The following is a 26,297-nucleotide window of genomic DNA, read 5'->3' as shown; positions in this document are numbered from 1 at the left end:
TCTCAAAAATAAATAAAAATGTTTAAAAATTTTTTAATAAAAAAATAACACAAATATTTTCTTAGTGAATAAATTAATATATTGACAAGAAAGCCAAAATGGTTTTTGATTATTCACCCTAAGGAGACATAAACAATGAGGTTGAGCAATCTACCAGGTAATCAAAATTGGTTACATATACATGTAAGAACTTGGGCACACTTATACTATCTTGACCCAAATTTTCTGTCTTTGCATGTTGTTTTGTTTCTACTTTGTTTTTATCTTGGGATAATTCTTACACATCCAATTTTTTTTTCCATGAAAAAAAAACTATCATCTAAACTAAGACAAAACATAAGACACAGAAATAGGAAATAAATCATGTATTAGTAATACCAAAATGTTAATTGTGAAAAACTTAATCATAAGTTACCAAGTTTTATCAATCACTTTTATGTCACCCCTTTTGAGATTTCTTTTCACCTGAAATATACTAATGATCAAGTATGTTTTCTCTTTTTTTAGAGACAGAATCTCAAAGATGTTTAAATGTCAGTATTAACTATTACATAAAATATTCTGTTTATTGCCCTGGTTTAAGTGTTTATAATATTATTTCAAATATCGTATGAGTTCAGAGTTCTTAGGACTCCATGACTGTTTAGATTACATTGGTGAGGTGCTCACTGATTAGCACTCACTAGGGATTCTTAAAATGTTGAAGAGATATGCAATCCATAAACTAAATTCATCATGGGATGGTATGTGTGATTGTTGTATGAGTATGTACCTGTGCAGGGAATCTTATGATTTTTTTTAGTGTGTGTGTGTGTTAGGCCTTTAACTGTTAAAAGGAGTGCCAGTCAATGATAAAAATATACTTTATAATGTCACACCTAACCATTTTTAATTACTACCCATCTCTGAAAATAAAAACTGTTGAAGATATATAACACTGTCAGTTTTTTGAAAAATAATAAATTATTGTGAGGTGAGATTCTTACTGCCTGCCTTCAAAAAGAAACAAAAATAAACTTTGCATCAGCAATAAAGGAGCCTCATATTAGGCAAAATGGAAAATTTAGTAAAACTCCAATTTATGCTTTTCTTTCTAGGAGTCTAAAAATTTACTAATTTCCTCTTAAAGCTCTCTTTGTAAGTATAGGTAATGTTATCCTGAGTAATATTTTAATAGTGATGATTCATGTATTCATAATTGCAATGTATTTTACAGGATGCAATTTTATCATTGTATACATAGAGTGATAATACTTATTTTGACCGAAAACTAAAGTTGAACTGGATCTCAGCACTATAAATATATTCCTCATCTCAAGGATAATAATGCTCTATTACTCATTTTCCAGATACTCTTATCGGTTAAGAATTGTATTCAGGGGCGCCTGGGTGGCTCAGTCGGTTAAGTGTCAGACTTCAGCTCAGGTCACGACTCGCAGTCCGTGAGTTCGAGCCCCGCGTCGGGCTCTGGGCTGATGGCTCAGAGCCTGGAGCCTGCTTCCGATTCTGTGTCTCCCTCTCTCTCTGCCCCTCCCCCGTTCATGCTCTGTCTCTCTCTGTCTTAAAAATAAATAAATAAATAAATAAATAATAAATGTTAAAAAAATAAAAATAAAAAAGAATTGTATTCAGACACAAGTAAAAGTGATGTTAAAAACTAAGACATTAAAAAATGAGGGAAGTAATTTTTTACATAAAACTAAGCCTAGAGGTTATCATTTGCTAGCATTGACTCAATGGCTAAAAGATGTCACAGCTGAAGTTTTGGTAAGACTCTTAGCCTATCCCTTGTAATCACAAGATAGCGAGGACTGTGGTCCAGTATATGGAGGGAGAAGGGATAGAACAAAGGGCCAAAGAATGCCTGTAACAGGACAACAAAGGTGTTTACTAAGTCTACTGCAGACTTTTGTTAATGTCTTATCTACTGGAACTATGTCCCATAGCCATCCCAAACTTCACAGGAGACAGAGTAATATAGTTTTCACCGGGACACATTCCCTTCTCTCATTCATGTTTCTTTTAGTAATGAAAAAGGGGGCAATGTATATTGAATACACAACTAGATGGCGCTGTCCCAGAAATGGCTATAACTTAACTCATTTCTCCTAAGTGCTGAGCATAACATTTAGTATTCATCTAACAAAACAGTAAGTACCTGCTATGTGCCAGAAACTGTTATAAATAAACTGTTAGAATTATTTTAAAAAGTATATTAAATAGGACATATTTCTCACCCTTGAGCACACACACATAATTCATTAAATAATTAATAAAAAAAGACATTTTTATTAAATAAAGTGTTGTTTTAAATATGGTAGATAGGAGATGGGCTAGGCATAACAAGGGAGAATTTCTTTCTGCTTGGAAAGGTCAGGAAACTCTTTGCAAAGAAAGTGAGACTCAAGCTTAGTCCTGAAAGATAAGCAGGGGTTTGACAATATGCAAAAGGGAGGTACTGCAAGAAGAAAAAATGATTTTCCTGGCAGAAGGTTCTTGCAGTCCAAAAGTGTAGAGTCAGTCATTCATTTAGCCATATTTGTTAGCACCCAACTGTGAGGTACAGTGAGCTACAAACTGGGGATACATGGATGAATAAAACTAACATGGACTGTGCTTACCTTCATGGAATTTACGGCCCAGTCATACGAGAGTATGCAGCCTTTAAGAGCTTTGGATTAGCTGTCACACAGGATACCTGTGCAAAAAGAAAGCATTATAGAACCCAAGCAGTCTCCTTAAGGATAACGATTAGGGAGAGGTGGGGCTGTAAGAAGACCCCACCCTACCCTCCCTTTTAACCCTTTAATCCTGTTTTAGAAATGTGTGCCATTAGAGAGCTTTTTGTAGAGAATGACATAATCAATGAGTTCAATTTTCTAAGGTTAGAGAAACAGCAGTAAAAAGGATTGACTGGACTCAAGGCTTAAGAATAAAAATTGGATATTCAGATAGCAGATGATTCTAGTAGGTAGTCAAGAGATAAGATGGAGCCAATATTTGTGGTAATGAAAGGGAAATGAGTAAAAAATAAAACACTTAGAAAGCAGCATTGACAAGGTGTGGGAATGGATTGAAGCTGAGTATAAAGGGATAAACCATATCTTTAAAACTCTGTGTGTGTGTGTGTGTGTGTGTGTGTGTAGTATAGGTTGGGGGACTGCCATTTGTCTTCCTCAAAATTGTGTGACTAAGATTTGAGAATAGGAAGGAGTTCACTTTTGTATCTGTTTGACTTTGTGATGCCTGTGGGACATCTCGGTGGAAACATTTTTGTCTCAATAGTTAGAAATACAGCTCTGAATCTATAAATATTAGCCAGTTTTATACTAAAGGTAGAGAATTGGGTGACTTTAGTATTATATGACAGCCAAAGCCTTGCTATTTTGAGCCATACTCATTCTTTTGAACCAATCTTTGTTAAGCAACTACTATATACAAGGTACATACTATTCTTAGCTGGAGATGTTCATCCACACGTTCGGGCACACACATACACACAGGCTCACACACACACACACTGAAGTCTCTGCCTTTCTGGAATTTACATTCTAGGGAAGGAAATAGCCAGGAAGCAAATATATATTATCATGTACAGATAAATACTATAATGACAAAGGAAGTTGAAAGTTAATAGGATAGAATCACACCTCGTTTAGATAGGTCAGTCGAAAAGACCTCTCTGATGAGAAACACTATAGCAGAGATATTAAGGAAGTAAAAGATGAAGCCTTGTATGTATGAGGGATTCTAAGCAGTGGGGACAATGTGTACAATGACTTTGAGTTGGGAATGTGCTCTCTCTGTTTAAGGTTTAACAAGTAGTAGAATGAGCAAAGGGGACAGTGCAATGAAATTCAATCTGAGGGATAGCAACTGGCCAGTTTATATATAAATTTTATTTTAAGTAAGATAGAAATCCTTGGAGATCTTTAAAAGAAAAATTAACATGATAAGATTTAAAAGGTATTTTGGCTTCTGTGTGCACAGTATATGGAAGGGGGTAAAAAGGAGAAAACAGAAACCAGATAGAGCAGGAAAGAAAAAAAAAAAATGATGGAGGTTGTGCTAGGCTGGTAGCAAAGTCTGGAAGCATTCCAAAGATTTTGCTGATGGGTTGATGTGGGGGTTGATAAAGAGGAATCAAGGACGATTGGACCATTAAGGATTTGTCCAAATTGGTGACTTGAGAAAGAGCAACAGTTTTTTTGTTTGTTTGTTTGTTTGTTCCCTTGTTCGGTTGGTTGGTTTGGTTTATTTGGCTTTGATTTGTTTTGTTTATTTGTTTGTTTGGGAGTGTTTTCTTTGGGGGGGTGCTTGTTAATAAGAAGTTCAGTTGATGAATTGTTAAATTTCATATACTTATTTCAGAGGCTAATGTTATGATCAAGGCAAATATAGAAATACACATCGAGTTCATGGAAGGCATAGGGACTGGAGCTATAAATCTATGAGTTGTCAGCATACAGATGGTATTTAGGGTCATGAATCTGAGTAAGGGCACCTGATGAATGAGAGAAGAGAAAGATGAGAATCAGAAGGAAGGGAAGAGAAGACAGCCATAGACTTAACCACTAAGATTTGGAGGAGGTAGAAGACGTGCAGAGAAGGCTGAGAAGTAGCAGCCAATGTATAGAGTGACAAGGAAAAGGGAAGATGGATGAGAACTGGGAAAGATTGACATTTGAAAGATGAGCAGAAAAAGAGAAGCTCACATTCATTTTTGTCCACATCACCTTTCATGGCTTGTAAGAAGTGAGATTCACATTGCCATGTCCTACTTTAACTTTCACATTTAGAGTATTCTGATGAGACCTGCTGAATGAGAGGACCAAAAATTTCAGCTCGATGCGATTCAACTGTTCTGGTGATTGGTGAAGACATTGGGTTTTCATTTTTTATCACTGATTTGTTATTCTGCTTTTATGGCTAAATTCATAAAGGCCAGTGTCTTTTCCATCCAGTTAATCTCTCTATGGCTGTGCCGATTATTCAGTATTTGAAGCTCGGCAAAGAAAAGCCAAAGAAATGGGCTAGAGGTGGATGGCAAGTGAAAATAGCATGATAAGAAGAAGATAGGAACAAAAATTAGTTCAGACCTCATTTTTGCTTCTGTGAAAGGGCTCATTCTTCATATTCATGACTTACAAGGTTTATTTTATAATTTCAAACTTTTCCTCAAGTTAAGACTTTCCATAGACAAATGTATAATCTTTTGAGCCAAATGGATATAAAGATAGAATAAAGAGCACTTTAAAAAATACATACTGACATGTCTCTATGTCTCTTGATACAAACTGGTTGTGTGCCGTGCAGTGAAAAAAGATATGAATCAAAGAAGGAATCCTGCAACAGAAAGCTTTTGCATCAATGAGTATGTGGGGAGGGGGGAGAAGGAATAAATTCAGTGGAGAACCAAAGACCAGCCAGATCTTTAGAGGAGAATTTATCAGACAACTTGCCTTAGGACATGTACTGGAATGCAGTAGAGGAGAAGTTAAACTTCAGGGGTTGATGGCTAGACAGTTACGCTACGAAATAAAAATTTGTTCTTACTAATGGTACATTAAATTCATAATTCATTAGTAACTTTAAAGAAGAATATTCCACTGTGGTGTTTCTAACTAACTTTTGCTTACATTATTTTCTCATGAAAGCCAACTATCCTTTTCTAAATATGTGAGGTTATGTTTAATTACTAAAATTTTATGATGCATAATCATTTACTTTGTATTTGTTATATTTTTTTATCATTATTCCTATAAGTTTTCAGGAATATAGCATAAAATACTACTTTTTCTCCCCACCAAAAAAAAAAAAAAAAAGAAAACCTTTCCAAACAACAAGGTGTAAATGGAAAAGTAGTATAATAAATTACAGTTAAATGCTCATTGTATTGTATATTTTTATTAATTTATCAGCTAGAAATTGTTATAACTTAAGAGTCTGATTTTGTTTGAGTATAATCTGAGTGTTCTTTTCTTTTTCAGTATAAGTTGTCACTGGCTTCACACCATGTTCTGGTGCCTGTTTATGGGCTTTTCCAATTTACATTATTGCAAGACCTTTTCAAGTGAACAGAAAGGCACAGGCCTTCATGTAAGAGAAGTGTGTTTATGAATGCTTTCATTAACTAAGATGTACTAACAGGCTGTCCCCAACTTACTAATAGGTTTTGTTGCACACAACCAGCTCTGAGCCCGTTGTTTAGAGACAGGAATTCCTGTTCCCATAGAAACAGTGTTGTATATGATCCCATGCCAACTCTCAAAAGCTTTTTTCACCATAATGTAACTAAAATAATACTAATAGAGTCTGAATCCAATCGCCTGAGTCCAGATCTCTGATGCCCTCTGGACCCGACAATAGAAGAGTCAGATAGAAGTGGCTCCATACAACAATTCCCGTGGAAGCACAGGGAGAAGTTTCTCAAAGCATGAATGAGGAGAGCAGGCCAAAGGCTTGCTCTACCCACTAATAGGGTTCTCCAGGGAGCTGGAGTGGATAAGGAATAGGGTTTTGAAGTAAGGATGTTATCTGCTGGGAACTAAATGGAGAATAAAGTAATCTGAATTATTTACAAATCTTAATTTTATTTTTATTGTACACCTTCAAAATTGGTGATATAGTAAGAAAAACAGAAGAGAAATTGGAATGCTTAGAGTCAAATTAATATTATTTAAAAACTTGGTGACCTTGGTAGATTACTTAACTTCTCTAGGTCTACTTCCATACTACGACATGAAGGGGTTTAATGAAACATTTTCAAAGTCTTTTTTTTTTTTTTTATTTTTAGCTATAAATTGTTTGATTCTGTCATAGCAGTGTCAGTAATGAGTAAATATAGTGGAAATGGAACCAATGAATGGTTGGGGGATATCTTCTCATTTCCCATACACTGTGTAATGCATTATATCATTATAATGAATAATAATGGTAGTAATAGTAATAAACATGACACAGTTACTAAGGTTATCAACATTCTACCTAGTAGAACAGTAGTCCTGAGACTTGGCTAATCATCAGAGTCACTGAGGGAGCTTTCAAAAAACTGACATTCTCAGATCCCCCCTCAAACTTAATCAAATGAGAATCTTCAAGACTGGAGCCCAAGAGTTTCTTTTTGTAAAATAGCTTCCTGTGTGATTCTGATGAATGAATGGGTAGAGAACCATTATAGATGTCCTTAGTGAATTAAAATAAAAATTTAGCATGATTTGCAGTTTTCATAACAAAATTTTTGTATAAAGTGTTTGTTTCTCAGTATTTTTCTTAATCTTTCTGAAGTCCAATTTAAATATAAATCTGCAGAGCAAGCCATTTCTTCTTAAAGGTAAATTTCAGCTAAAAGTCCTAAATCTTAGAATCTGATATAATAGAGTTTTGTTGTTGTTCTTTTACTTTTTTAAAGCTTATTTATTTATTTTTGGAGACAGAGAGAGAGAAAGAGAGAGAGAGGAAGAACAAGCCAGGGAGAGGCAAAAAGAGAGGGAGAGAGAATCCCAAGTGGACCCCCTGCTGTCAGCACAGAGTGCATCACTGGGGTGGACCCCATGAACTGTGAGATCATGACCTGGGCCGAAACCAAGAGTCAAACGCTCAACCTACTGAGCCTCCCTGGCGCCCCAGAGTTTCCTTGTTTAAATGTTCATTGGAAATATTCAGTGTTAAATTACCTTTTCTTGTAGATTGCCAACAAAGGGCATATAGCAAATGACAAACTATTTCCTATTTTAAAGTAAAATAAGGCTCAAATTGCTAAGATTTATTTTAATAGGTGAAAATACTTGTGACATTGTGGTCACACCTGAGTATAAATTTTATCATATTAACTGGACTTTAAAAACACTTCCAGGGAGGCACCTGGGTGGCTCAGTTAAATGACCCAGTCTTGATGTCGGCTCAGATCATGATCTCGTGGTATGGAAGTTCGAGTCCCACATTGGTCTCTATGCCGATGGTGTGGAACCTGCATGGAATTCTATCTCTCCTTTTCTCTACCCCTCACGTGCTTGTGCTCTATCAAAATATTAAAAAAAAAAAAAAAAAAAAAGCACTTCCAGGCAAACCATGGAAAGAACCTCTATTGTTTTGTATGTTTATATGTACTGTTTTTTTTCTTTTTCATAATAGTGTATCTAGAACTACAAAATAAATTTAAATATGTATTTTGAAGCATAATCATTTCAATTTTTATATAAAGGATTAATGTTTTATGTAACATTTATAAATTAACTGTGCATTGGATAATATTCTGTAAGATTTGTGAAATTTAAATGTTTTTATTTTCTTTGTATATGAATTATCTTTTATATATTTTTCTCAAATAGTAATCGATTGACTAACTTAGCAGAAATGATGCATGGCAGTGAAATATTACACAGATACCACAATGTAATAAAGGTAGTTTTCCAAGGGTTGCTTATGACAGCAGCGTCATTTTAACCCAAAGAGTTCGTATGAAATTGTGAGGGACTGAGAATTTTTAGAATTTATCACTTCATTAGTTTCTTGATACCATTCTTAAATAGCCATTAAAAACAAAAGAAACTTAAAAAATGTATACTGCTCTTTGTCACTGTTTCCAGTCACTGTCACTCTTCCTACTTTGTTCTATGCTTCTGTTCTACCCACGGTTCCTCCCTGGTGCCTATTATCTAAATCACCTTTGGGGCACCTTTTTATTTCACAGAAGGGTGACTGTCCTTTGGATAGGTGTGTTCAAGGTGTCCTTTACAGTATCCTCTACATTACATGTCTCATCCCCATGTTTCCAAGGCACATTAAACATGACAAAGCTGAGACCTTTAAAACAGTTCTTAATAAAAGAAGAGCAGGGAGTTGGCACCACCATAGAGGCTCAAATCGCAAGGGTCTAATTTGGTGTTGGCAGGGTGAGATGTTGACAGGATCCTCTTTTTTTTTTTCTTTTTTTTTTTTTTTCACAGCTATTTCCATGGCTGTGGAATCACAAGGAAGGTCCTGAGTGTGTATTTTGGATTTGTCCTCAAATTTCAGAATGCCTCATTTGTGTATACCAGTGTCCCAGCTGTTGCAGACTTTGTAATGAATTAGTATTGGACTCAGAAATTGAGTTTCTGCCAGAGGATTCTGGCAGTGAACATTCTCCTATAACAACAGACGGATGATAGCAGTGGAAATGCCAGGGGACTTCACAATAGCATGTCTCAGGATTCAGTGTAATGGCTTAACTTCAACATAAAGATGATCAGAGCAAGCACAGCTTATTGTTCCTCTCTGGTGAGTGGTCTGTTAGGTGCCAGTTATGTAAATGAAGATAATTACAAGAGAGTGCCAAAATGTGTCCTCCATGAGAAAGTGTGCAGTTCTTAAATAGATCATTCTGCAATCATAAGAAGCCTTTGCGGGGGGCAACAAAATCCCCCTTCTATGAGAGGCTTAATATCTTTTGAGACATTGGGAGAAGAGTGCCATTTTGAGCAGAGGCCGATTGGGATTTCTCTAAGATTGCAAAGCATCTTCCCAGTGTGACCCTCAGAAATAAAGTTTTAATTTCCAGTTTAACTATCCATCTTTCAATAAGCATCCTTTCATATGCTTCCTTTCTGATTACAAGCCCAAATGATTAATTTAAAGAGGAGAAACATTAAACTGGAAAGCATTTTTCTTAAAAATGTATGGTTAAACAGCGTATTCCTTTGGGCAGAAGCCTCATATGTTAAAAAACGGAAACCACTTTTGAAAGGAACTTTAGCACACTTTCTGTCACAGGATAAAGTAACTAGGTGCTTATCAATCCTGTTGGTCATTTGCTTTTTAAAAGTTTTGTCTCTTACCTTCCAAAAAAACTGCTTCTGGAATACAATGACATTACTTTTTATAATCCAAAATAGAATCCTCCTTCTGAATTACCAGCCACATGGAGTTCATCCTATGTAGAATTTTTATATTTTTTTAATGAAGAGTTCTTCCTCACACTATTTTCAAGTGCCATAGTGTGGATAATTAGTTTTAAAGGCAGAACACGACCAATGAAGTTTAGTGACCTCTGTCATAATGCAACACAATAATAATAAATTTTCTTAAAAGACTAAAAGCAGCACCATCAAGTAATTGTTTCCTTTTTGGTGATTAAATTGCACACTCTGGGAGGGCAGGAACATTGCCTGTCTTGTCCACATTTTCATCTCTAGGATCTAACAAAGAGTAAGGGCTTTAAAAAATGTTAGTTGAAATGAAACATGGTTCAGCCTTTAAAAAAGAAAGGAAAGAAAGAAAGAAAGAAAGAAAGAAAGAAAGAAAGAAAGAAAGAAAGATCCTGCCCTTTGCAACAACAGGGATGGACCTTGAGGAGATTATGCTAAGTGGAGTAAGTCAGACAGAGACAGACAAATATTGCATGACTTCACTTATATGTGGAACCTAAGGAAAATAAAAACAGCCAAACTCGTAGGAAAAGAGATCTGATTACTAAAGGCCGGGGGAGTGGGAGAATTGGATGAAGGTGACCAAAAAGTTCAAATTTTGTTGGAAAGTTGTAAAGAGAGTAAATCCTAAGGGCTGTCATCCCGAGGAGAAAAACTGTTTCTTTCTTTCCTTCCTTTTTTCTTTCCTTATTTCCTTCCTTTTTTCCTTCTTTCCTTCCTTCTTCTTTCCTTCCTTCCTTCCTTCCTTCCTTCCTTCCTTCCTTCCTTCCTTCCTTCCTTCCTATCGACCGATCCATCGATCTATATGAGGTGATGTTATCTGAACTTACTGTGATAATCGTTTTCCAATATATGCAACTCAAGTCATTATGCTGTATAGCTTAAACTTGCACAGTGCTGTATGTCAATTATAGCTCAAAAAACTGGGGGAAAATATTAGGTGAATGAGTGATGTATCTACTGCAATGGCTTAACCAGTTCACTAATTTTAAGTGAGAATAGAAAAATACCTACATTTATACAGATGTATTTTAAAAAAAAATCAGTTCTTAATTGGGAAGGAAAGCAAGTTGAAATGAAATATTTTTGCTTGTTTGTAAAAAAGACTCAAAAGGAGTGATAACACCCAGTATTTTTGAGTAGTGTGGAATAGGCAATCTCATACACTGGTGGGATTACAAATGGATGCAGTCATTCTGGGGAAGCATTATGGGAACGTGTGCCAAAATGCAATATCTGAATATGACTTGGCCCCAAAATTAAACTTTTGAAAGATAATTGCAAGGCTGAATTATGAGGAAATTCATTGCAATGTTACTTAAAATTGCAAAACTTGGTAAATATCTATTGGAAGAGAATTATGTTAAATATAGAAGAGTTTTCTAAGAATTGAAACTAATGTATGCTTTGGTGAATTTGAATTTTTTTCATTTTTAATTCAAAGTAACTGTACTGTCTATGCCTAAATAAGCTATTCTTTCGCATAGAGTACTTCTTTAGGCATACTTGGATATAAATAAATATTAAAAAGTTTTAATAAAATTGTAAATTTTGTTCACAGGTGAATCTGGAGAAGTGTGAAAAATACTTGCATTTTTATGCGAGCAAATTCTTAAACTGAATAACAACAATACTCAGTTATTTTTCTAGACCCATGTCTAAAATCACTGAAAGACTCTAATTGAAGAAAATGAAGTAAAGCTTTTCTGACAATCAGTAGTAAGTTTTGGATTATGACTTTAAAAAAATAATGGAGTTAATACATCGTGAAAAAGTCATGGCTAAAAAATTTTAATGTAACTCAATAAAGGGAAAGAAGTCTTATGTATGTTAAAAAGAGATAACCAATCAATATTTTTGAGTTAACATACTATATAGAATCACTGGATGTTAAGAAGGAGAGATATTTTCTAAAAATGAGGCAAAAGAAATAGTACATAATTATATTTATCATACATAATGAATAATGTAATGGTGTTGCATTTCAAAAATAAATAAATAAATAAATAAATAAATAAATAAATAAATAAATAAATAAATGAAAGAAAATAAGCCCAGCCACATTCAATTACATTGTTTCAAAAAAAAAAAAAAATTCAGTGTCATGGTAGATCACTAGTGTATCCTCCAGAGTCATCAACGTGCAGGTCTGAGGAGCATCTACCAAGTACCAGGCATGATGACTATTCCTAGAGGGAATGCTCAGTTTCTTCCTTTATTTATTTTTAAAGTTTACTTATCTTGAGTGAGAGGGGGAGTGGGCATGAGAGTGGGTGAGGGGCAGCAGGGGAGAGAGAGAGAGTCCCAAGCAGGCTCTGCACTAACAGTGCGAGGACTTGGGGCTCGAATCCGTAACCCATGAGATCATGACCTGAGCCAAAATCGAGTCTGACCCTTTACAGCTGGAGCCACCCAGGCACCCTAGTTTCTTCCTTTAGTGTACGAGTTGCATGTCAGCTATCTGGAACCAGCTAAACTTGTGTTTTACAAGTTTAGAAATGTCTAAAGAAACATATTTTTCAGTTAAGTATCTTTTGAGTCACTAGGTGCAAGCTCCTGTGCTGCACATTCTTGGGGACATGATTCTATAGAAACACTTCTAGCCCTTAGGGAGCTTTCAGTACTAGACCCTAAGTGTAAGTGAATGTATTCACCTACCAACTAGGAGTGTCAGGATGACTTGAGTTTTGGTGTTTTTGTTGTTGTTGTTTTGTTTTTTAATGTCTGTTTATTTATTTTGAGAGAGTAAGAGAGAGAACAAGCGGAGCTTGGGGTTTTTTTTAACAGAAATATAATTTGTGCTAATGTAGGATGCCCAGACTTGTTCCCTGGGTTTGGATGTTATGTATCTTCAAAAAGTGGGCCACCCCAGGCTGGGCTGGGAAAGTATCTCTTCCAAAGTATCTCTTCAAGCATGACTAGGAGCCTCTGGAGACCCACAGGCTTTGCGGGGGGGGGGGGGGCATTCTGCCGGAGCTTGTGGCTGAGCCTCTCCCCCTGCAGCCACTAGGCAGCAAACCACCCTGGAGCCCTCTCCCCAAGCCATGGACCAAATGGAAACAATAAAGCATTTTGCATCAAAAAAATAATGAAGTGAAGTGAAGTGAAATGAAATGAAATGATATAAATAAAAAACATAAAATAAAATAAAAATATAAATAAAGTGGGCTACCAACCAAAGTTTGCTAGAAAAACTGGTGACAAAGGGACACAGTTGTTCTCTCCCAACCTTCCTAGTCTTCAGTCTCATTGTGGTAATGGAGATAAGCTGGAGAGTGAAAACAAAATAGGAGAGGAATAATCACCTTTAGGAAATATATTTCTTATCAAGATATTTCCTATAAACAAAGAACCTTTCTGGGCCCTCCTGTTTTCTGCCTCTTCATCTCTTGGTTTCTACCAAGGGGCACTATTTTCTAAGTGGATATTATAATTTTTTATTTACATATTTATTTTCTAAGAACCCTATTACAGATAACTCAATATAAGAAATGATTAAATTTTTTAATGTTTTTTATTTTTGAGAGAGAGAGAGAACAAGCAAGCACACGAGTGTGTGAGGGGCAGAGAGAAGAGGGCATCAGGATCCCAAGCAGGCTCTGTGCTGACAGCAGAGAGCCTCAAGGGGGGCTTGACCTCACAAACCATGAGATCATGACCTGAACCAAAGTCGGATGCTTAACTGACTGAGCCACCCAGGAGCCACCAAATTTTTTTTGCCTCCCCTTGGTGCCACGCAGGGTCATAAATTTTTTTTTATGTTTATTTATTTTTGAAAGAGAGAGACAGAGCATGAGCAGGGGAGGGGCAGAGAGAGGGGGAGTCACAGAATTGGAAGCAGGCTCCAGGCTTTGAGCTGTCAGCACAGAGCCTGATGCAGGGCTCGAACCCACAAACTGTGAGCTGAACCTGAGCCGCACTCGGATGCTTAACCAACTGAGCCACGCAGGCACCCCAGAAATGATTTTTAAATCAGAAAAATATTTTAACATTCTTGATAGAATTAAATTTTAAAAACTCAGCACTTAAAAAAAGATTTTTAGGGCAAAAGCACAGAAGACTCCATAAAAATTAAATAAAAACGTCCTTATTGATATACTAAGGTGATGCTTCTTACCACCAACAGTTTGCACTGTATTCAAAAGAATACCTGTATGGACCTTATATGGTTAACTACTACAATTTGCCACTGTATATGCTAAAGATAATGTAACCTAAACTCTGTGATTGCTGGAACACAAAATGGAAATACCCTGTGTTCTTCTTTTAGGGGAGTTTGTCCAAGATCTCTAAAATCTAATCTTAGGGAATTTGTTTCAAACTGAATTACACAGGCATATATGTGCTTCATAATTTACACTGTGAAACAACATAGCCTAAAAACACAAAATTCTCACTGTGACTTAGTAGAAATGTATTCCTACTTTCATTCATTCAGTCACTATTTTTTTAATGCTTGCAGTGCTTAATCACCAATTAGTTGTCGATGACTGGCATTTCTTCTCTTCGGAATTTTAGGTCTTGCTCTTTAGATTGCCCTATAGGACTGGTAAATTGTAAAGTGCTTGGGGAGAAGGAATTTATTCAGGTTTCATCACTGGAGGGAAACTTGGAATGTTACTGGGATTAGAACTTGGAATTTCTGAGACCTCTTTCGCAACTCTGTCATTTTGTTTCTAAGAACACTCTGATTTTAGCTTGAAGGGCTTTCCTTTAGAGGTTCTCAACCCAGTGCCTGCACTTGAACTAATCAAGGCCTCTCCCTTCCTAAATGGTTTTGTGCTCACTATCTCTTCCTCCTCTGGGACTGCCTTAGTTAGCTTCTGGGTTAAGTAGGCAGAGGCTCTCCGCCTCAAGGCTCTTTCCTTTAGATCTCCTGTAGCATTGCCTCCCCTTGGTGCCACGCAGGGTCATAATCTTTGCCTCAGGGTTCCTGGCTACCAATCCTCATCCTTGCTGAGGGGAGGGTGAATAGAGAGCCAAGAGTTTTGCATTTTTCTCATCTCTGTGTCAATTGCAGGAAGCTAGAATATGAACTCTAACAAACTTTACCTCTGCTTTTTTTGGTCTGGCTTTTCCAAAAACTAGTGCACTTACTTTTCCTTTGGAGTGGTCCACCCCACCCTTATGCTATGCCTTTGTAGCCACATAAGCTTTCTTCCCACAGGAAAGCAGCCCAAGCCCCCAAGTCACTCCCCTGACTCACCTGTAGAATATGGCTATAGATGACGTCGTTATTCATTAAGACTAAAGAAAGATTTCCACTGATGAAATAAATAGAATTCACCTTTAAATGAAAAACTCAATATAAATAAATCCCTGTATCTTGGCAACATATTCTGAAATACTTTTGTGACTGAGATTGCCAAATATAGCAAGTAAGAATACAAATAGTTTCAAATTAAACTGGGCACCCTCTATTTTATCTGACAACCCTACTTCTAAATCTATCAGAACGTGGTACATATTATTTAATGCCTATTAGCAGATGCTATTGTTTTGTGCCTGGTTGTGACAAAAGATGAATATCAAAATATTTTCATCTTTAATATTGGGTTTTTGTTTGTAACGACCATCATAAAATAAGTGTCTAATAACTTCAAAGACGCTGTCTTTTTAGGACAGTGGATTGCCTTTAGTATATAAGCTTGTTTGTCTAGTTCTCATGATAAGTAAGGAAAAAGAAAACATGAATAGGATCTTAGAATTCTTTACGCTGGTTCTAGTTGACACAGCTAGCGACGTTGTTAATGACTCAGAATGTATTTTGTTCTCTTTATGCCCAGTTTTTGCCTTTTTTTTTTTTTATCAAATAAAAGTCTCTTTAATGATCTACTCTTCCTTACCACTCCTTGTGGAAAGGGCATTAGCTTCAAAGTCAGCCAGATAGTTGTTCAGATCTCTTACGCCACTTCAAGGATATGTGAAACAGCTTGAACATATAACCTACCTACTCTGAGCTTCAGTTTACACTTCTATAATAAAGGAGGGTGTCTCCAGGATGAAATGAGATAGCATGTGCGAGGATTTAGAATGATAGCTGGCATATAATGAGCACTTACCGAGCATTAATTCTCCTTTTTTTCTTCCTTTTTGTCTTTGCTGAATCCCCACAGCCACTTTCTGTACCTCTTAATGGCATGCAGCACATTTGTGCATTGCGGGGTGGTTATATTGAATATATTTTTCATCTTTCCTCTACCATATTAAAAGATCCCTGAGGGCAGGTGATCCCATAGCGGTGGTGATGTGGGTCTGCGAGAAGACAGGGGTGTAGCTCACCAGTATATTTGTAAAGTTATAAACCATTTCAGACTCAGCAGAGATTAAAATACAACTTTGCAAAATATGATAGGACACGAAGCTGTTCAGATATTTTTCCTACCCGATGGGACATTTTTCTACTGAGTAGATTGCAGAGAAGTCAATAAATATTGAGGTAAATTTTCAGGAATTACCATATGCCAGGCCTGGATAGTTTAAATGCACATACCTGTTTAGCAGTCTTTATAAAGCTAAAAATCAGTCGTCAGTCTCCACTGCATGGAACCTAACCTACGTGCTTACACATAGAAGAACTGATATCCACTGTAGGAATTATATAAGTTCAAAAGTTTCACTTGAAATAATATTACTTTATACTTTAGCTTTTAAAATACTTCCAAATACATTTTCTTCTCTGATTTCACAAATCAGGTAAATATTAATAGCACTTAATAGACAAGAAAATTAATGCTCGCTGTGATCAAGTAGTCCAAGTTCATCAACTAATAAAAGGCGAAAGAATGTCTTCTGAAATCTAGTCGATACCATTACATCATATTTTCTCTTCTAGTTACAAAGAGGAGCTTTTGAAAAGTCAGCTATGCCAATAGTAGCAGTGTCACAGACATATTTTATTTTGCTGTCTTTTCAAAACTAAAGACAACCAGTCCTCAGAATGCACAATAACATAGCATATATTGTAAATGACTCTTTCACTTATACCTGATATAATTGGAGATGCCAGGCCCCTTGGCCAGGTTAAAAGTATAAAAAGACTCTGAGTAGTGATGATCCCAAATTAGAGCAGTGGGAAAGTAAGTAGTTCTTTATTTAGTTATGGAGGCAACATTTCAGAAGACCTCCGTATATCTGTATGTCATCAGTGTCTGTGGAAGTACATTTCATACTCTAACATTTTAAATGCCAGTTTTTACTCTACTAGCTGTATTTCTCAGAACAATGAGAGTAAAGCTTTCTCAGTTTTGTTTCCTCAGCAGTTCCAATCTTTCTCTCATTCTCAGTCAATTCCTTATTGTCTGAATTAATTGAGACTATTCAGTGTGAACTCTTTCCTCTTCCTACCTCTGCCTGGCAAAGTCACCTGTCCTCCCTTGTCTTCAGATTGTCTCTGAGGATGATGTATTTCTTCTCCCCACGAGGCTGTCACCTGCTCCCGCTCTTTGATTTAGGCCTCTTCACATCCCCTCCAGTGACTTCCTCCTTTCTCCTTACTACAGCGTCTGTTTCTTCCCGTTAGCTTATTAGCAAACTGTCTTTAAGACAAACAACAAACACACACAACCTCTCAAACTATAGTTCTTTTTTATTTTGGTCCTTGCAGAACTATCAAAAGAATTGTTTGCACTTGTAGCCATGGTTTTCCCCTATAATTCTCTGCAGTCTAATTTCTACTTCAATGCTCAATGGGAACTGCTCTCTGATAGGTCCCATGCAAATTATCAAATCAACAAGAACTTTCATTAATCCTTAGCCTCTTTGAGTTTTTGGTATATGAGAACCCATTCATCTTCTCCCTCTACAATTCCTTTTTTCCCCCTATTCTCTATTTTTCCCAGCTTTGCTGCGATATAATTAACATCACAAATCTTTTATTTAACTATATAACATTTTTAATGGGATGTAATTTACATACCATAAAATTTATCCTTTTTAATGATACATTTCAGTAGATATTAGTATATTCACAAGTTTGTGCAACCATCACCACTGTCTAATTCCAGAATATTTTCTCCCTGCTCCTAAAAAGAAACCCCATACTCATTAGCAGTCACTGTGTATTATCCCCTCCTTCCAGCCCCTGGCAACCACAAATCAACATTGTCTCTACAGTTTTGCCTATTCTGAACATTTCATATAAATGAATCATATAAGATGTGGTCTTTGTGGCTATGTTCTTTCACTTAGCCTATTTTCAGGGTTCACCCACATTATGGAATGTATCAATATAGAATATTCCACTATATGGATAGACCACATTTTGTTTATCCATTCATCAGTTGATGGACATTTGGGTTGTTTCTACCTTTTGGTTATTAGCAGTAACACTGCTGTGAAAATCCATGTTCAACTATTTGTGTGGACATACGTCTTCATTTTTCTTGGGAATATATATAGCAGTGGAATTAGTGAGTCATATGGTTATTCTATGTTCAGCATTTTCCAGAAGTCTTTTTGACTTCTACTGTGCACTCCTCAACACTCATTGTCTTTCTTTTTCACTATCTCATCTATAAACAAAATGCAAATATTCCTTAAGATTGGGTCTTCCCCCCCCTTTACTGTTTACTAGCAATCTAATTTTCTCCCTTTATTCTAAATGCTATCTAATCTCTTGCTTTGGGGAATCTGTTTTCAGCCTGGTCACTCTGAACCTAGAGCTCTGTATTGATATATCCTAAAATCTGATTATTCTGCCATCAGGTAAACAGCATAATCTCTCCAAAGCCTGTGTTTTGTTATCTGATTTCCCCCTTTCCAAGAGTGGAATAGCTATTCTCCCAGTTACCCTGGACTTAAAATTTTGAAGTCATTGTTTACTCCTTCCCAGAAGCCTTTACTCCATGCCCAGTTACTAAGTCCTGCAATTTTACTTTGACAGTACTTCTTGTGATTCTCATGTTTAATTAAATTAGTTCTTATTATCTTGTATTTGGAAAGTCACACATACCTCTTTAACTGGTCTTTCTCCCTCATATCTTTATCTTGCCTCCACTTCTCATCCCCTCACTTCTCATCTGCCCTTTGCAACATGACCTCAATATTGTTCTGGGCCAGGCTTAGCTCATCATTTGCAATTCAGCAACATTTGCCATTACCTGCTAAATAATATCAAGATTATTTTAGCCACTGATTGTTTAGTTACATTCATTAATTAGCTCCAACCAACCTTCCCATGATGTTGAACTAGTTGCTAAACTAAGAATGTACTTTATCCAAGATTACTTATCTTCTTTTCACTGTGTGTGATCCCACATATTCTTTGCCTCTACTTGGTGTGGCCATGTTCTGTCATCCTTGCAAGGTGAACTATTTTTCACATAAGTTCACCCCAATTTTGTATCCCCATAAAAAGGTATCTGAGCTCCCCAACTGAAGATGATCTCTTCAACATATGAACCCCTGCATTGTTTTAAAAACATTTTTGATGACCTTTTGACTTGAAACCAAATGCTTCTTGTTAGACACGAAGCTCTTTGAAAGTAAAAACAATGTCATATCACCCACCCCTCACCTCCAGAAGTGTGCAGTGCTTAGTGCTTTGCTTGATACATGGAGCATACTTGCAAAAAAAATTTATAATGACAAGTAATTTTTGATGGATTTTATTCTTAAAAATATTTTCCCAAATTCTACCTCTTTTGTAGTTTTATTATGAAATTACAGAGGAAGTCTAGAATACAGGATTCAAATAATAGTTTATTTTCAGATATACTATAATTTAGTAGCGTGTATTTTCAGTTAATATCTAGTATGCAAGTTGAAATTATAAAAATGTGGCAGTAATAAGTCTTGAGTCCATGTCCAAACTAAAGATGGTATGGGCCTCATATTGAGAAAAAACAAAACAAAACAGGGGCACCTGGGTGGCTCAGTTAGTTAAGCATCCGACTTCATTTCAGCTCAGGTCATGATCTTGCGATTCACAAGTTCTAACCCCGTGTCAGGCTCTGTGCTGACAGCTCAGAGCCTAGAGCCTGCTTTGGACTCTGTGTCTCCCCCTCTCTCTGCCCCTCCCCCACTTGCGCTGTGTCTCTCTCAAAAATAAATAAACATTAAAAAAAAATTAAAGCAACCAAAGTGTTGTAAGTATGTGAGAAATAAAAAGTAAATCCGAAGAATGTTTGAAAAAATAATAAAATATTTCATAGTAGAAGAGAAATAACTGAATGTGCATAAACCATTGCAGTTCCTGGAACATGTACCATAATAAAGAGATTCTGTAAAAATATTAATTTTAACAATTTTAATAAAATTAGTTCCAATTCATCTTTACCTTTCATACTTGGGAGTTTTGCAGTTGGATGGAATTCCTTAATATGTGAACAGGAATTTTATTTAACATTACTGTAGATTATATTAATGTTCTTTATGTGTTCCATTAGCAATTCATTATCATTAGCAACTAAATAATAAATAAAATAGAAATCTGAATAACAGGATACTTAGTATCATTTACTGTAGCCTCTGGAATGCCAGCTCTAAAGAAGAGAACCTGTTCATCCCATTGTACTGAGTATATGATGCTAGGCCTGACAAAACAGCAACAACAACAAAAGCCTGTCTTAGCCATAACTTGCCATGAATTCACTGGCTTATTTTATGGAAAGGTTTCTGAGCTTATCTGGGATTTGGAGCCATATTGGAAGATACTGAATATTGGGTTTGGATCTGAACCTTGAAGACTTCCTTAGAAGTCATGTGAGGGTGACTTGAGAATCTAGGCCATCACACATCCCGTGCCTCAATTTTCTTTCCTTTGGATCTACCTCATGAATACCGAGCCCAGACAGCCTGACATTAGGTTAGTAAACAGGATGCTTTATTATTAATAATTCACTCTTATTATACTACCATGAAATAAATGATCTTAGCTTCTCACTTTAACTTCCATAGTAGTCCACACTATGAACACCATATACCTACACATTTATTTTTTTAACTTTATGTGAAGTATACTGTAAAATAAAAATAACAATTATTTTTAAAATATTTTTTGGTAATTAGCTCTTTTTTCCCAACAAACTTAGTCTAATTATGTATCATCCATGATAAAACGAGAGGTCAATAGCTACAGATGCATAATTTCACTCTGATAGATTGCTGTTTGAAAATAGGATGTGACAATTAGATGATTAATTTTCTTCTATTAAATAGCATTACAAGACTTCAGATTACATTTATCAGTATATTCCCTTTAGTGAGAACATAATGTGAGGAAAGGCCAAACAGAATAGGAATTCACATCCTTTGTGGAAGCTCCGAATATGCTTTTTATCAACCACACTTGTGAAAATAATTAGACAATGAAATTCTGTTTGAAAACTTATTTCACGTTCAGTTTTCAAAGTAACATGTTAAAGACGTCATATGTTAAAGGTTAAAGCATGTGAGTATGAGGAGCAAAATTTTGAATGTCCTGCTGGCATTTTTTTTTTTTTTTTTTTTTTTTTTTTGGTTCTGGTTATCTGCAAAGTATACACCCCTTGTCAGTATAACTAGGGAGTGCCTGTGTAAACATTCTTGTTTTGCCTGTTCCACATAATCGTTTCTTGTATCATATTTCTTCTGACCTCGCTATCTGAAACCAATTACAGGAGATCCATTTGGGCTGCATCTATTTTCATAAGAAGCCTAGGCAGCAGTGTTTTTCTCAGAGATGAATATCAACATCAAATATGCTTCTGAGTGCTTTGTTATTTATGTTTCAGAGAGATTTTGTAGCCTTCAGCTCTCAAGAATGTGTCATGCTGTGCTGTTTATACATTGAAGATATTAATGGGTGTAGATGCCATTTTTCATTTTAATGTCTCAAATGCAACAGGCTGATAGGTTAAGCATTCCTATTTTTATAGGGAGAGATATGAGTGATGTCTGTTTTCTCCCAAAATATACATATATTTACTTTGAAAAAAAGAAGTTATTTATTAACCTTAGAATGCTCAACATTTTTGGTTTCACTGGGTGTTTCTGAGCTATTCTCAAACAATTTTACTCCTCGTGAACGTTTTCAGGGTTTTTCAAGATATTGATCTGACAGGTTATAAAGCTTTTTTACTCTTAATTCTCATAACGACCTACTCATTAAAGTCACTGTCCATATATGAGATTCATAGGTAGCATAAAATTACTACTGTTGTGGAGGGGTGATAACTTGAACTTCTGTTTTTCTTACAGAATTTTAGTTTATTTGAAATTAAACAGTAACTATTAGGAATGCTGTTTTCAGTAAGTATTTTTTTAAAGTTTTTATTTAAATTCCATTTAGTTAACATACAATGTAATACGTGTTGTGGAGTCAGATGCACTGAATTCTGAAAAACTTGTGCATTCCCACACCTCTGCAGCCTAACAAAAATACATCTTTAATCTGTTGTAAAAATTTTTATTCATTTTTCAAAATATTTTAATTTAATCTGATTGCAATTTTTAAAATGTCCTATCTTAATTTTCTTTCACTTTACTAAAATTAGATAACTTCATTAAGTAAAGTGCACTATTAATTCAAAACAAATGTGTTTTTGGAAACTAGATATGGTTTGGCTGACTTAGAAACCTCTTTCTTATTGTTCACTAGAATCACACTCAGTCATTATTAAAGGAGATTCTGTAAACATCTCTTGTCTTTGCTCTAATTTTTTTTTTTTTTTTGCAGAGCAGAGGGTGATCATATAAATCCTAAATAGCTCATAGAACTTAATGAATGGCCCTGGAATTTATCTTTTCTATTTACCAATTGAAGTGGACAAGTGATTTTCAAATTAATATTTTATGTAATTTGACACCTAACACCTTATATTGATGAAAGTATTTTATCTCATAATCTTTCATCTTTTGGGTAGCTACAAAATAAATTACTAAGATGAACTAAATATCTGTGAGCAATTGTTTATTAAAATTCAGTCCTAAAATGATATCCAGAATGCTGGGAATAAAAATGTCATGTGATGCCTGCAGTTAGAATGCAAACTGCCAGAGATGCCTGCTTAGGATAAGTTTTAAATCATTCCTGATATCTTAGAGTTATTTTTTGTTCTCCTGACTTTTATGTTTGCTACGGCAGTCTCTACTGCTACTAAAAGAATGTTGGAATAGGCAAATGTTTTTTTTTTTTAATTAATTTATTTTTTTTATTTTAGAGAGGAGGGGAGAGGGGCTCTTTTTCATAAGAATTTGTACTGAAAGATGATCCTGGACTATTAAAAAGAAAACTTTTTTTAACATTTTATTTTTGAGAGAGAGAGAGAGAGACAGAGCACAAGTAGGGAAGGGGCAGAGAGAGGGAGACACAGAATTGGAAGCAGACTCCAGGCAGGCTCTGTCAGCGCAGAGCTGATGTGGGGCTTGAACGCATGAGCCATGAGATCATGACCTAAGGCAAAGTCAGACGCTTAACCAACTCAGCCACCCAGGCACCCCCGATCCTGGACTATTTTAAAGATAACTCTCAATGTGCATGGAAACCAAGGTACTTTAAGAGTTTAGCCAGCTGTCTGTGGTATTCTACTATTACTATTACTCCTGTAAAAACATGCACATGTACACGTATGCTTTTGTCCAGGGAATTTTCATGTGCTGCAATTTCAATAAATCTAATTTTCTAGTGTCTTTCTATAGCCACTGGGTGTTGCATATTCCATTGGGTTTCTTGTGTGGGTTGAGCTGAATGAGTATCATGCAGGATGGTGACATGAATAAGGCCCTAAGCTTGGAAGACAGCTTAGAAGTTCACGCCTGAACTTTTAACCAAACGATGCTACTGCTTTGTGACTTTAATCAAGTTATTGTCATGTTGGTGCTTCAGTCACTTGTCTGGAAATTGTGAAAGCTAAGCTAAACAATGTGTAAGACTTATGTCCAGCTCTAGAATTGTTCAGTTTGTTCAGTTTATTTGTAATAACTGGTCAAATGATCAGAGGGTTCCAAGAGTTTAGAGTTCCATCAGGTATTGGTCGAGGATATCCAAGTCAAGGATGGCAGGAACACTCAGCGATAAAAACAATCTGTGTTCCGTGGTAGTTGTTCCATTCAAACATTTACAAATTCAAATGTAAAAAGATTATATTGTAGTTTTTGTTTTAGGTTTGGATAAATGAATATGCTCTCTTTATAGGTAAAAATCACTCATTATGGCGCCATATGTGCTCCTTTACTCCAGCTTTACCCATTGCCATCTAATGGTTTCTTTGATGGAACAGAGAGAGACAACATGGCACACTGGAATGCACTCTGGCCTGGAAGCGGGAAACCTTGAACAAAACACTTGATTACTCTAGGCCTCATTTTCTCATTTGTTAAACTGAGGGCATCAGCGTACATGATTTCTATGATTGCTTTTAGTCCCAGCTGTCCATGATTCCAAGATTCACAACTATGTTCAGCAGAATCCTTTAAGAATAATAAATGGCTACTGGGGCGCCTGGGTGGCGCAGTCGGTTGAGCGTCCGACTTCAGCCAGGTCACGATCTCGCGGTCCGTGAGTTCGAGCCCCGCGTCAGGCTCTGGGCTGATGGCTCGGAGCCTGGAGCCTGTTTCCGATTCTGTGTCTCCCTCTCTCTCTGCCCCTCCCCCGTTCATGCTGTGTCTCTCTCTGTCCCAAAAATAAATAAATGTTGGAAAAAAAAATTAAAAAAAAAAAAAAAGAATAATAAATGGCTACAGAATTAAATATAAACTCAATAAGTCTGTGTGTACACAAAAGGGGAAAAAACAGTTATATGAAAAAGATGAGGCAAAATTTGTGTGGACTGTGGCAACAAAGGCAAAAATAGTTGATGGATTTTTTTTTTTCTTTTCTTGAGAGTTTCACATAGACACAGCCTAAGTCACACTATGGTAATTTCCACTTGCACAATATCATTTGGAGTTATTTTATAAATTGTGATTTAAAAAGTGAAGCTGTATCATTTAGAATGTTAAATGAAATCTTTTAAACTAAGTTTTGTGATAAAGTATTTGGGGACTTTTTTACTTGGTCTTTTATTTGTCAAACTGCACTTCACATGAAATTGCCTGAGTTCACTGGAATGTGCCATCCTTAGAAACATCGAGGTAGTAATTACTTGAAAAATTGAAAAAACAAAAGATTGCTGCTCTGAGTGAGTGTGTCTCCAAATGTAAAAAGTGTGCTTTACAAACTATGCCAGATCCTGCTCCGGGAAGACAAATCAGCGTTGTTAGGGGAGGGTGCTATAGTGCCTTCAGTTTGTTTACTTTGGTTTCTATGTCTGCCTGCCTTCTCAGAAAACTTGCTTGGAGCCAGACTGTAGCAGCCCTCTCTCTGTCTTTTCATAATTGATCAGGGGATGACTGCCTTCCCCGAGGGTTAAGACGTGGCAACTTTTTCTGTTTGCTCAGCATCTCAATGCAGTAGTTCAAACATTGTTCACACCAGCTGGCAGTGTAATGCCATATGCACATCTTGTCAAAGCAACTGTTGTCATGGATACTAGAAACTCTCTTAAAAACCAGATCATTGATTCCAATCAAAATTGTACTTTTTATCAGCTTAGAATCTCAATTATGGTAGTAGAATATTGATCTAAGATATTCTCCCATCATGAAAAATTTACCTTGTATTCTAAAACAATGAAGAACAGAGTAGGGCAATGATTTATTTTAGTTTTATGTGTTGAGAAATTTCATCATTAGTGTTCATTAAACTCAGTTATTGAGAGAAAAAATGAGTTTGCAAAGTAGAGGCTCTTAAAAAGTTTTTTTTCCCCTTAATTTATACTGCTACCCTAAAAGCATCTCAATATGTATTTTTTCATGACATTCGTTTTTATATAAGTTTATATAGTGTACTCACCAAACTGCCCCTCCTCCTGTAAATGAAATGCTTAATTTCTTATGTTAAGTTTTGTTTTCCTGAATGGGAAAAAAAAACATAAAAATAAATGAAAACATCTTCTATTTTGATTGGTATTCTGTCACACATAGAAACAAACCTGATTGGTTGAGTGGTAATTTCTTTGTTCTCTGATTTTGCTAAGAATGCAAATGAAAACCACTCAATTTTATTTGGCATTAAAACTGCACTTTATTTTGTCAAAGGAGAGGTTTCCCCTTGAATTGTAAGTACAAAAAAAAGTGTTTTTAATCTTTGGTGAAAATCCTTATTAATTCACTTTCAAGATAATCTGATGTTGATTTGTCAAATTTAATTACAGCTTCCGGTAACACTTGAAGTCTACTGCTTTTGCTTCAAAATTGTAATATGAAAATGCAAATTGAATGATAATTTAAAAGGGAGTGGGCATTTTAGTTGAACACTCAAAGACAAGTTCCTTGTGGAAATGAGGTTATTGATGCAGTTTATGATTTTTTCCTCGTTAAGCACTTTAAACAAATTAACTTTATTTCCTGCAGGATTCCATGTATCTC

At 35.8% G+C, this 26,297-nt stretch overlaps 1 protein-coding gene across 8 annotated transcripts in view; it reads left to right on the top strand.

Moving 5' to 3' along the window:
* The window catches only part of FOXP2 (forkhead box P2), a 569,876-nt gene that overhangs the window by 385,395 nt on the left and 158,184 nt on the right, over window positions 1-26,297 (top strand). The window lies entirely within an intron of this gene.

This window comes from Herpailurus yagouaroundi, unplaced genomic scaffold (genome assembly GCF_014898765.1).
Source record: "Herpailurus yagouaroundi ecotype Mexico unplaced genomic scaffold, PumYag 100, whole genome shotgun sequence".
NCBI lineage: Eukaryota > Metazoa > Chordata > Mammalia > Carnivora > Felidae > Herpailurus > Herpailurus yagouaroundi.
Note: the sequence above shows the minus strand (reverse complement) of the source record. Positions and strands in the feature narration are given on the sequence as shown.